This window comes from Neltuma alba, unplaced genomic scaffold (assembly GCF_004799145.2).
Source record: "Neltuma alba isolate B1F8T4 unplaced genomic scaffold, ASM479914v2 tig00010970_pilon, whole genome shotgun sequence".
Classification (NCBI taxonomy): Eukaryota; Viridiplantae; Streptophyta; class Magnoliopsida; order Fabales; family Fabaceae; genus Neltuma; species Neltuma alba.
In genome coordinates this window covers 817785-830139 of record NW_021635733.1, presented here as the reverse complement: position 1 = coordinate 830139, position 12355 = coordinate 817785, and positions in this window count along the sequence as shown.

Below are 12355 nucleotides of genomic sequence, written 5' to 3'. Positions count from 1 at the left end.
ACGACGGCTAAGGCGAAGGCAGAGTCTGAGTGATCCTTTTTGGTTGCCTGCAATAATCATGTGATGTTAGATTTGGGTCAGTGACATGGTTGACCCGCGGCAAAAGAAAAAGACGCCACAGCAGGCAGCACCATTTTGTGCAGGAAAAATTACTTGCACGGATCATTTTTTTTTTTTTTTGAAACAAGCATCCTCTTATTCTTAAAGGTAATCTTGGTCAAAAAATATTATCGGAAATTAAATATGTATATTTTTTTCAGTAAAAATTTAAATATTAATTTATCATATTACGAGAGACTAGTTTTTTTTTTTTTATTATATCCATCTTCATTGGTTGTGAGGATCAAATCTACCCCTACAAACCACAGATTCGTAAGCTTTAGCAGGTGTGGTAAATCCAATCTAATTTATATTTTATAAACAACATACTATTTCATTTATGAGGACCCACCAATCCAATTTATAGATTGGAGAGATATTTTTATTAGCGGGGAAAAAAGTGGGCGTGGTGAATCCAAATAGAAGAGGTAGAGGTAAACTAATGAATGAGACAAAGGAAAGAATGATTGCAAAAGGAAACAATGAGTTCAACCAAAATGCATGCGTTGCTTTAATGTCGTTGGAACCCACAACCACGCATTCGAAAGTGCATGCAGTTAAGCTAGCATGAGCATGCTCCTTTGGAGTTTTGACTTCTCATTTTAATTATAATTTCTGATTTTAATTAAGAGGTGGCTTTGCCATCACTTGCACGTTTCAATCTCAAGTCCTTCGTGTTCCTATTTGTTTTTCATTTGCTGTAAATTTTTTAATTACTATTTTTTAGATTTTAAAAAAGATATCTGACTATTTTTCAATTTTACTCTTTCTTAAAATAAATAACCATGAAAAGCGTGTCCATAAATTAAAAGTATGCTGATATTTAAATATAATTAACAAAGAGTTAATTTTTTTAAAAAAATATAATTACCACACCGTTATCCTATATATATATATATATATATATATATATTCATAAAGCTTTAAAACTTTGTCATGTAATTAAAAAACTACTCCCCTTCATCATTATAATTCCAAAGCATGCTTCACTGGTCTTTTCTTGGACAGAGGAATAATTTATTCAAAATTATTATAAAAAAACAATTAACAATTATTTACTATTATTCAGGTTTCATGTAAGGTATATATCTATTCAATTCGTGCATAAAAAATTAATTTTAAAAACAACACAGCACAACTGCTTTTTCTTTTAACACCAGAAAATTAAAAAAATTTTAACAACACAATTTTTATGGTCATAAGTGAGATAAGAATTTTTAAAAAGGGTCATTGCTAAAAGTTAACTTTAGTGTGGAGTCCTCCAAATAAATGTCATTGCTAAAGGCACTTTATGGGATGATCAATTATATCATTTGATGCTCTTTTTAATATCAATATCTGGAGTTGCCATTAAAATGACCGACATTAAACCCCATGAGTTACATTTTTGCAATGGCTTGTCCCCAAAAAAAAAATTTCTTAGTTTCTAAAATTCCCAAACTAGTAATAGCTTAACGAAAAAATAAGTAATTGAAAAAGGAGACTATTATATATATATATATAGATATAGATTTTTATCTTGTCAATCTCACATTAACATTAGTAGTTAAGTAATAACATAGGACTAGCAGATCATCTTCTTTTTATTTTATTATTAAGATTTTCATCCAATTTGGTAAAACTCAGCCGCTTGCACAAGCTCACGAATTTCATCTAATTAGACAAATGCATTATTTATGATTCATTATATATTTTACTGTATATATAAATTATATCTTCTTGGGACGAAATACAAGGGATTCAATGCAAATTACTTTAATCCCTAATAAAAGAGCTATTTAGCTAGTTTGGATAGATTAAGCAAGTTAGATGAGTTATTTAATTCTAACAAATATGACATGATCTCCCTAAAATACCTATACGTAATATTAGATTATATATTAATTTATAATAAGTCAGATAAACAACTTTAGGGAAAATAATAAATATGACAAATACAATAGATTAAGATCTTATATTTAGAAATAAAATCAATTTTTTAATTAGTTCTTATATTTAATATTAGAGTAGTGTATTGTTTGAATAAATTTGATAAACGAATATCAAATTAAATTTAAATATTAGGTACTCTACTGTTTAATATTCTCATTCCTCTAAAGCGTAATATTAATTGAATTTAAATGTTGATGGTAGTAGTGATATTTTGATAAACTTTTTTTAACTGATAGCAAGATGTGTGATGTGGCTGGATAACTGCCAATAATTTTACGTGATTTTTTTGGCCCTGAATAATATATTTTGCATGATTGACATGATAATAACCACATATTACTATATAAAATTTTAATGCCATATATATATAATGATGTAATATGTTGTATTAAACTGGGCGCAAGAGAACATTAGCTGCATGTTAAATCATGATGTCCTTCTAAATTATTTCCTTCCAATTGGATTTGACGTAAAGACAATATTACAATCATATCATTGTTTGAAACATGTATTAAACGTCAAATATTACAAGAGAACGAATAAACTTTTAAGAAAATATTGTACATATATTTTAAGGACAAAGGAAACTGAGATTCACTCCTTCACTAACTTTTGAACACCAAGCTGGTCAATTTTCTTCTTACGAACACTCATTATTAGGTAATATCACAATTAAAAAAATTTATTAGTTAATATCAATATCATTTATGATCTTGTAACCTAGCTACCTAACAGTATGAAAACTTCTTTATACGTAGTCATTTGGATTAGCCTATATAAGTGTTTATAAGTATATTTTATATAAATAGAGATAAATTTTTTCTTATATATATACATATATCGTATTCTGTAAATCATAATTTGGAAAAAAAAATTACTCATAAATTATTCCAAACGAGCTTTATAGGGTGTTTGGGGTGTTTTGTGGTGTTTGGATATTTAAAAAACACCTTTTAAAAGTACTTTCATATAAATTGAAATAAAACTCTTTTCACATACTTATCTTAAATTTTATAAAATCACTTCTAAAACTGTAATTTAGTTTTCATCCAAACACCTCTAAATGGGTGTTTGGGTAACACTAGAAGCTCTTTTTCACAAATTGGGATAAACTCTTTTACATATTTATTTCGTATACCGTAAAAGCACTTTTGAAACCATGATTCTGTTCTTACCGAAACACTCTCTAAATAGAAGCTTATAAGTTTGATCTCTCCTGTAATGTGAGATAATTAGTGTTTAATGGCTCTAATTCTTTTTTTTTTGGGGCCTGAATACTGGCTCTAATTCAATGTATATATGTGTGTGCGCGTATGACAGACTGAGAGGGATACTATGAGGATGAGAAGATCTTGGGATGATGATGCTTTACGAAAGGTGAGACTGATTGGGAGCAACTTCATGATGAAGCTAAGCATTTATATATGTGCAGCTTCAGAGTTGTTCAGAATTACTCAGACCAATATTCTCTCTTTTTCTTAAATGTTTTTTTTTGTACAAAGACATTATCATTTTTTTTATTATAATCAAATTCTGCCTTTATTTGCTTCATCCATCCGTTTTTCATTCTGCTCTCATCATTTTTTTTTTCCCTCTCAAGTTTTTAAAGAACTTCAGTACCATTTTGCAGCAGAGAGGGAGAGAGAAATGATTCGAAATGTTCTATATTATATTAGCGTTAATATTTTCTCACACACACACAGCTTTATAGATTCATGTGACTCACATCAACAACTATTGTTCCTTTTGCTTTTCATGTTGTTTTTCAGTTTCTTTACAGGAAAAGGGGGATCGTCTTTTGGTTAAAGCAACAAACCAAAAGTTCTTCACCAAACCCTAAGCCTTTGGGTTTAAGAATAATCAGCCTTGATACCTGAAACATTTATTGATTTGCAGATAGCTCACGTAAACGTATACATATTACAGATTTCTTCTTCTTCTTTTTTCTTTTTAGTTGCTCTTAACTGCTCTTTCTTGATGCTCATATGATGGAAGATGAACGGAGATTTCCATACCATCAATTAGATGGGCTCGGAATGTTAACTTATTCGTATATTTTATTAATGATCCCAACCAGAAAACAATAAATTAATATTATTTTCTTTTTCGTTCTTGCCCACCGGCATCTATCATTTCATTGGGTGTTTGAAATCGTAGAACAGTTCGGTATTTGAAATCGTGGAACAAAACTACGTACATACAAATTAAATTTTGGTCACTAAGTATAAGCATTTATAAGTACGTTTTACGTAAGTTAATGTAAAACTCTTTTTACATATTTATCTTATATTTTGTAAATTACGTTTGAAAAACTGTTTATAAATAATTCTAAACAAGCTTTTAAGGATATACTTATGCGTTGCCGCTGAAATTATACTTAATTGAATAGACAATTTATGGAACAGGAGGAGGAATGGAAGACATTAAATCTATGAAGTACCATTGAAAAAATTTCAAAAAATAAGTAACGAAATGTATTTTCTAACACATCCATGATACCAAAGTTCTAATTCAACAAGATAGTAAAAGTAAATATGTAGTACATACATACATATTTATATTTATATTAGTAGTCAAATTTACAACTTAATTTTTCTAATAACTTATATTGGTTTTTTAAGCTTGTAATAAGTAAAATACTTATTTTTATTTTTGTTAAATTTGAGGTGGATGGACACTAATTAATTAAAATAATATCCACATGAAGGTCAAATTTGATCCATGTATTAAACATAAAATGAAATATTAAACCTGTTTTATGACCTTAATTAGAAAACTACAAAGACTTTGAATATAATTAGAAGAAAAACAAAATGAAAAAGAACACCACATATTAAAAACAAAAACTACTATTATATCGGACTTGTAAAAGTCCGGATATATATAGTAAAGAAAATATTTTCACCTTCAAAGTTTCATATTTACCTCAACATTTAACATTTTAATAAGCAGACCAACATTTGTCAACGACACCTTTCTAAAAAATAAACATAGAAAAAAATTAATGATATTAACATGAACCGAAAACACAGTGACTAATGTCATTATCTTTTGAGGGCTTATTCTGAGTTATGATCGGCCAAAAGAATTCCGCACACCCCAAAGACTAGGGCCAAGCATGTTCATGACCTATTAATTAATTGTATAAGATATACATTTAATTAATGCAATAAAGAGAGTCAAAATATGTTGTTATGAATAATTTTAAATCATCTCACCAATACACCAATATATAGAAATCGCCTTCATGACTCTTATAATAGTGAGCCCAAAGAATGCCATATACAACAACTATTTAGAGTATTTATAAGTTCCAAGAAAATGTGCAAAAATGAGGCAATCAAAACAAACATTGTACAAACATGATATTCATAAACCTACCCAAACACATCTAATAGATTACTTACTTAGCTTATAATATTATGAACCAAGATTCAAATCCCATCTACCCGACATTTAGTGTCCAGCTATCTCACTATTTTTGTGTTAAAAAAAAAACAACCTACCCATTTTTTTAAAATGATGAATTAAAGATAAACACATGGTTAATATTTCATTGAAAAATTTTTAATTTGGATTATTTTATTAATCCACATATGGCATCCTAGATGACAGCTTTCAGCAACCATGCTATTATATATATATATATATATATATATTTAATAGATAGATTTATTTGTTCAATTTGACTTGCTGCTTTCGTTTTTCTGTTACCGTGATCTCCTAACACAACTTGCCTCTGCCTTCGGCTTTCCTTGACTAAATTATTTGAATAAATATACCCCTAATTTCTTGGGACATGCCTCCAAAGTAATTGTATGGATATATTTATATGCTGATTGATATATCTATATATATTAATTAAGATCTAGCTTAATATTTTTGTGGCCAGAATTGTATTAACATTTATATTTTACTACAAGAATATCAAAATAAACAAATGTTTGTTTCAGACAAACAAGACTGTTTTCATAAATAACGTAATAAGCACTAAACAATTGTTTAAACCATGAATTTATTTTTGACATATATATATATATATATATATATCAAGGTTCAAAAATAATCGGTCGTTGAATGTGAAGTAGCCAACAGCGAAATTGTAGACTTCTATTGGCTATAAACTACTAATGTAAGAAGACTGAAGATGTTACCAATTTTGATATATTGAATCTATATATACTGAAGGTTTTAGAAAGAAAACTGAAAACAAAAATGAGAAGAAAGAGCTCTGATACCATATTTGCTGATTTAGTGGGATGTTATCAGTTAGTCACGTAGCTGCTGATTCATAGGGATTTTAGCAGATTTTTATTATTTTATTGTCATGATTTCATGTCTTTAAATACCCATTTTGCAGATTGAATAATACACATCCTTAGAAATATTTTTCAGAGCTCTTTCTTCTCATTTTTGTTTTCAGTTTTCTTTCTAAAACCTTCAAATTGATATCAGAGCTTTTTTATCTTGAGGGACCTGTGAGATAAACACTGAGTGTTAGCCAAAATGCAAACCACTACACAAGCTGAACCCTCTTTTACTGCCATAGCTCCTCCAATTTTCGATGGCCAAAATTACCATATGTGGGCAGTGAGAATGGAGGCTTATCTAGATGCCAATGATCTATGGGAAGCTGTTGAGGAGGATTACGAGATTCCTCCTTTGTCAGAAAACCCTACAGTAGCACAACTAAGAAGTCACAAAAAGAAGAAGCAGAGAAAGTCAAAAGCCAAGTCTTGTTTATTCTCTTCCGTTTCTCCAGCAATTTTCACAAGAGTGATGACCCTGAAGACAGCTAAGGAGATTTGGGATTATCTCAAGCAAGAGTATGAAGGAGATAAGAAGATCAAAGGAATGCAGATGCTGAATCTTGTAAGGGAATTAGAGTTGCAGAAGATGAAGGAATCTGAAACTATTCAAGAGTATTCAGATAAACTTCTAGGAATTGCAAATAAAGTGAGGTTGCTGGGAGGTGAATTTGCTGACTCTAGAATAGTGCAGAAGCTGCTGGTAACAGTTCCTGAAAGGTTTGAAACAACCATCTCAGCCTTGGAGAACTCAAAAGATTTGTCAATCATCACCTTGGCAGAACTTTTAAGTGCCTTGCAAGCACAGGAACAAAGAAGGCACATGAGTCAGGAAGGGTCTGTTGAGGGTGCATTGCAAGCCAAGCTACAGGTCAGTCAAAGTCAAAAAGGAAAGAAGAAAGGGAAAAAGGAGGACGGGTCTGATAAGAAGGAGGGAGACAACAATAAGCGTGATTTTCCTCCTTGCGAACATTGTGGGAAGAAGGGTCATCCACCATTCAAATGTTGGAGGAGACCAGATGTCAAGTGCAATAAGTGCAAGCAGTTAGGGCATATTGCTAAAATATGCAAAAGCAAAACTCAACAAGTGACAGAAGCTCATGTTGCAGATCAACAGGAGGAGCATTTATTCACTGCAAAGTGTTTTTCAGTCACCACCTCAAGTGAAATCTGGTTGATAGACAGCTGTTGCACTAGCCATATGACTAGCAATCAGGAGTTATTTCTTGATCTTGAAGAGGTAGCAGGAATTACAACAAAGATAGGCAATGGAGATAAAATGAAGGTTAAAGGTAGAGGCACCATTGCATTGCAAACTCCTTCAGGTATAAAGAAGATTTCATATGTTCTTTTTATTCCTGAAGTAGATCAAAACTTGCTTAGTGTTGGCCAGTTGGTAGATAGGGGTTTTGAGGTGTTGTTTAAAGATAAAATGTGTTTGATCAGTGATGCTCATGGTCAATTATTGTTTATGGTCAAAATGAAAAATAGATGTTTTTCTTTGGATTTGACTAAAGTTGATCAAAGAGCTCATGTTGTAATCAGTGATGAAACTGAGCTTTGGCACAAGAGGTTAGGCCATTGCAACGAGTTTGTATTGTAGGATCTAAGCAAGAAAGATGTGGTGCAAGGAGTACCTTCATTGGAACCTCTCAAGACAGTTTGTAAAGCCTGTCAATATGAGAAGCAAACTAGGTTGCCATTTGCTCAATCAGTTTGGAGAGCAACTCAAAAACTACAATTGATCCATACTGATCTTTGTGGGCCTATGTCTGAACCATCTTTGAATGGAAGTCTTTATTATATAGCCTTTATTGATGATCTAACCAGAATGTGTTGGATTTATTTCTTGAGATTCAAAACTGAAGTTGCAGGAGTGTTTGGGAATTTCAAGGCATGGATTGAAAATCAAAGTGGCTGCAAAATTCAGACCATTAGATCAGATAATGGGACTGAATATACATCAAATCAATTCACTAAATTCTGTGAAGAAGCTGGAATTGAGCATCAGTTGACAGCCCCTTACACTCCGCAACAAAATGGGGTGAGTGAGAGGAAGAACAGAACTATTATGGGGATGTCTCGCTGCATGCTTCATGAGAAAGATCTACCCAAGAAGTTTTAGGCTGAAGCAGCTAACACAGCTGTATTTCTGCAAAACAAGCTGCCCACAAAAGCATTGCTAGGGAAAACACCATTCGAAGTATGGTATGGTTATAAGCCACTTTTAACAAACTTAAAAGTGTTTGGTTGTATATGTTATACTCTTGTGCCACAGGTGAAAAGAGATAAGCTTGATAAGAGAGCTGATCCGGGCATCTTTATAGGCTACAGCAGTGTCTCTAAAGCCTATAAAGTATTTCAACCTCAATCTGGAAAAATAGTGATCAGTAGAGATATTCAGTTTGCAGAACTGGAAAAGTGGCACTGGGAAGAGAAAAGGAGTATACCATACAATGGATCATCATCATCCACAGCCTCTCTATTAGATGATGCCATTGATGACATTCCAGTTAGAGGTACAAGATCCTTATCTGATGTGTACCAAAGATGTAATATGTCTTTGGTGGAACCCAAATATTTTGTAGATGCAGTGAAGGATCCAAAGTGGATTGATGCTATGAAGGAGGAGCTGAATATGATTGAGAAGAATCAAACTTGGGTTTTGGTTGATAGACCAGAACATAAGAAAATCATAGGTGTGAAATGGGTGTTCAAAACAAAATTGAATGCTGATGGCTCCATCAACAAGTATAAAGCAAGGTTGGTGGTCAAAGGCTATGCACAAGTGTATGGAGAGGATTTCACAGACACATTTGCACCTGTTGCGCGCCTAGATACAATCAGATTAATACTAGCAATAGCAGCTCAAAAGGGATGGGCAGTATGGCAGCTTGATGTTAAGTCAGCCTTTCTCAATGGTTACTTGGAGGAGGAGATTTTTGTAGAGCAACCAGAAGGTTTTGTTGTTCAAGGGCAAAAGGATAAGGTCTACTTGCTAAAGAAAGCCTTGTATGGGTTGAAGTAGGCTCCTAGAGCCTGGTATAGCAAAATAGATGAGCATTTGCAGAGCCTTGGATTCACAAGAAGCTTAAATGAATCAACTTTGTACATCAAACACTCACATGCTAATTTATTGATTGTCTCTTTATATGTTGATGATCTTTTGGTGACAGGAAGCAATGTTGAGCAGGTTGATTTATTCAAGCAAGAAATGCAGAAAGTCTTTGAGATGACAGATCTGGGAATTATGTCCTATTTCTTGGGCATGGAGATAAAACAAGATCAGCAGGGAATATTTATTACTCAGAAAAAGTATGCAAAAGAAATGCTGAACAATTTGGCATGGAAGGATGTAAAGCTATTGCTACTCCAATGAATCAAAAGGAAAAGCTGAGTAAGAATGATGCTACAGAGAAGGCTGATGAGGGCATTTACAGAAGTCTTGTTGGCTGTCTCATGTATTTGACTGCAACAAGACCTGATATTCTCTATGCTGTAAGTGTTCTTTCAAGATTTTTGCATTGTGCTACAGTGAATCACTACAAGGCTGCAAAGAGAGTCATAAGGCATATCAAAGGAACTCTTGATTATGGTATTCAGTATAAACGTAATCAAGTGTTCAAATTGGAAGGCTGCTCTGACTCAGATTGGGGAGGGTCCTTGGATGATATGAAGAGTACCTTTAGGTATTGTTTTACTTTGAGTTCTGGGGTATTTTCTTGGAGTTTGAAGAAGCAGGAAGTGGTGGCTCAATCAACTGCAGAAGCTGAATTCATAGCAGCAAATGCAGCTGTTAAGCAAGCTCTTTGGTTAAGGAAGATGCTGATTGATTTACAATTTATGCAGCACGAAAGCACACCAATTTATGTGGACAATCAAGCAGCCATTGCAATATCCAAGAATCCAGTTTTTCATGGACAAACTAAGCATTTTAACATCAAGTTATACTTTATCAGAGATGTACAACAGAGTGGTGAAGTCATACTGACTTATTGCAGAACCTCTGATCAAGTTGCTGATATTTTTACTAAAGCTCTACCCAGAGACAAGTTTGAAGGACTAAGGATGAAGCTAGGCATGTGCAGCTATTGATGCAAGGAGGAGTGTTGAGATATGCCTCACTAGCTGACGTTAGTTTGTTGCTGATTTTTAGGAATTAATTGCAGTTTGATTGTGTCAAAGTTTGTTCCTATTTAATAGCCATGTATTTGCTGATTTAGTGGGATGTTATCAATTAGTCACGTAGCTGCTAAAATCCCTATTAGATTATTAGATTTAGATTAGATTCTATAATAAATTAATATTAATAAAATAATATAAATAAATACAAATAATAAATTAATAAATTAATAAATATTAATTATAAATTATATAGAATCAGCAGCTACGTGACTAACTGATAACATCCCACTAAATCAGCAAATACATGGCTAAAAAATAGGAAAAAACTTTGACACAATCAAACTGCAATTAATTCCTAAAATCAGCAACAAACTAACGTCAGCTAGTGAGGCATATCTCAACATATACAACAAAGACTGCGAGCGAAAACAGATAGATATATAATTGCCTATTTGTTCTGTGAGATATATATATATATATATATATATTCCTGATCACTAGCTACTCTCCCCTTGTCCTCATCACCATTTTGAAAGCTTCTTCCTTGGATGAGTGGATCTATCGAGCTGTGAGACTGTGAGAGTTTGTGCTTTCACTGAGATGTGTGATTCATGATCCAGCAGTATCGATTATTTGTTTATTCACAGATGTTTATGTAATCTAAATCACGCCCAGGTCTCTCCAGGAACGAACCTCTTAGTTATAAAGCAAATTGAGAAGATCTATCTATTGGTGATTAAGTTTCCAGCATGGGATCTGTAAGTATTTTTTTCCCTCGTGTTTGTGTGTGTGAAGAATATGACAAAAAGGGAATAAGAGACTAGTCTTTCTTATTTGCGACTAGTCATCCTTGTGTGTGCGCGCGCGCATAAATGAAGACATCACTGAGAAAACTACGAACGTACGTGATCCGCAGGAATTGGAATGTTTCTGTCAATTTCCTGAGTTAGAGGGTGTTTTGGATATCTTTGATCAAAAACCACCTTTTTATTTAGAAATGGTAGTTGATGAAAGAGTTTTATTGCAACAGTTTAATTCTAGTTTTCATTTTCCACTTAAAAATATAAAAAAAGAACCAACAAAATTTGATCCAGTTTGTAAGGCTTTTGCTCATAATTTACAAGGTCATGAGTATGAATTCTGCTGTGAATGTGAAGATCTTGTTGTTGAGTGATTTATAAGTACTTCTGTAAGTGTTTTCTAAGCTTGAAAGCATACATTAATCCTAATAAATCCCGAATCAACACACTCAAACTTTTTATTACCGGAAAAAAAAAGAAGAAGAAAGAATGTGAGAAGCCATGGGGAATTGGTATGTAATTGAGGGGGACAATGAGGAATGGAGTATCTGAAATAACTCAAAGTCACCTAACAAAATGAACCCTAAGCTCTTGGAAGTGGCAAGGTTGTTAGATATATTTGGGAAACCGACAATTGAGAGGCACGTGACGTTAAAATACTCTTATTCTTTATGACTCTCAAGAATGGATTTTTCGTCCACTCAAGTTGGATTTTCATTTTCATTTGTTCTCCTGCTTTTGACCTTTTCCATTCTCTAAAATATTGTCACGAGATTGTAATTCATTTTATAACTAACATTTTATAAGCATCAACAAATCCAAAGAGAAAAAGATAAAGGCTTTAATTTTTTTTATTACCATGTGCTCTGAAAATACAAGTTCTGGTAGACATAAGTATAACCCACCACCTCCAAACCAAATTGCCTTTTTCCCCCACTTTTCTTTCCTTTTTTCTTTTATGAATTAAATTAATAAAATCTTTAATGAAAGATGAAAAATTTGGTTTTCTACTTTTCTTTTTCTTTGCTGTGTCTATGTTTTTTTCCTTGGTGAATGATAAATAAGCAGCTTACATTAAAAAATAAGTTACAT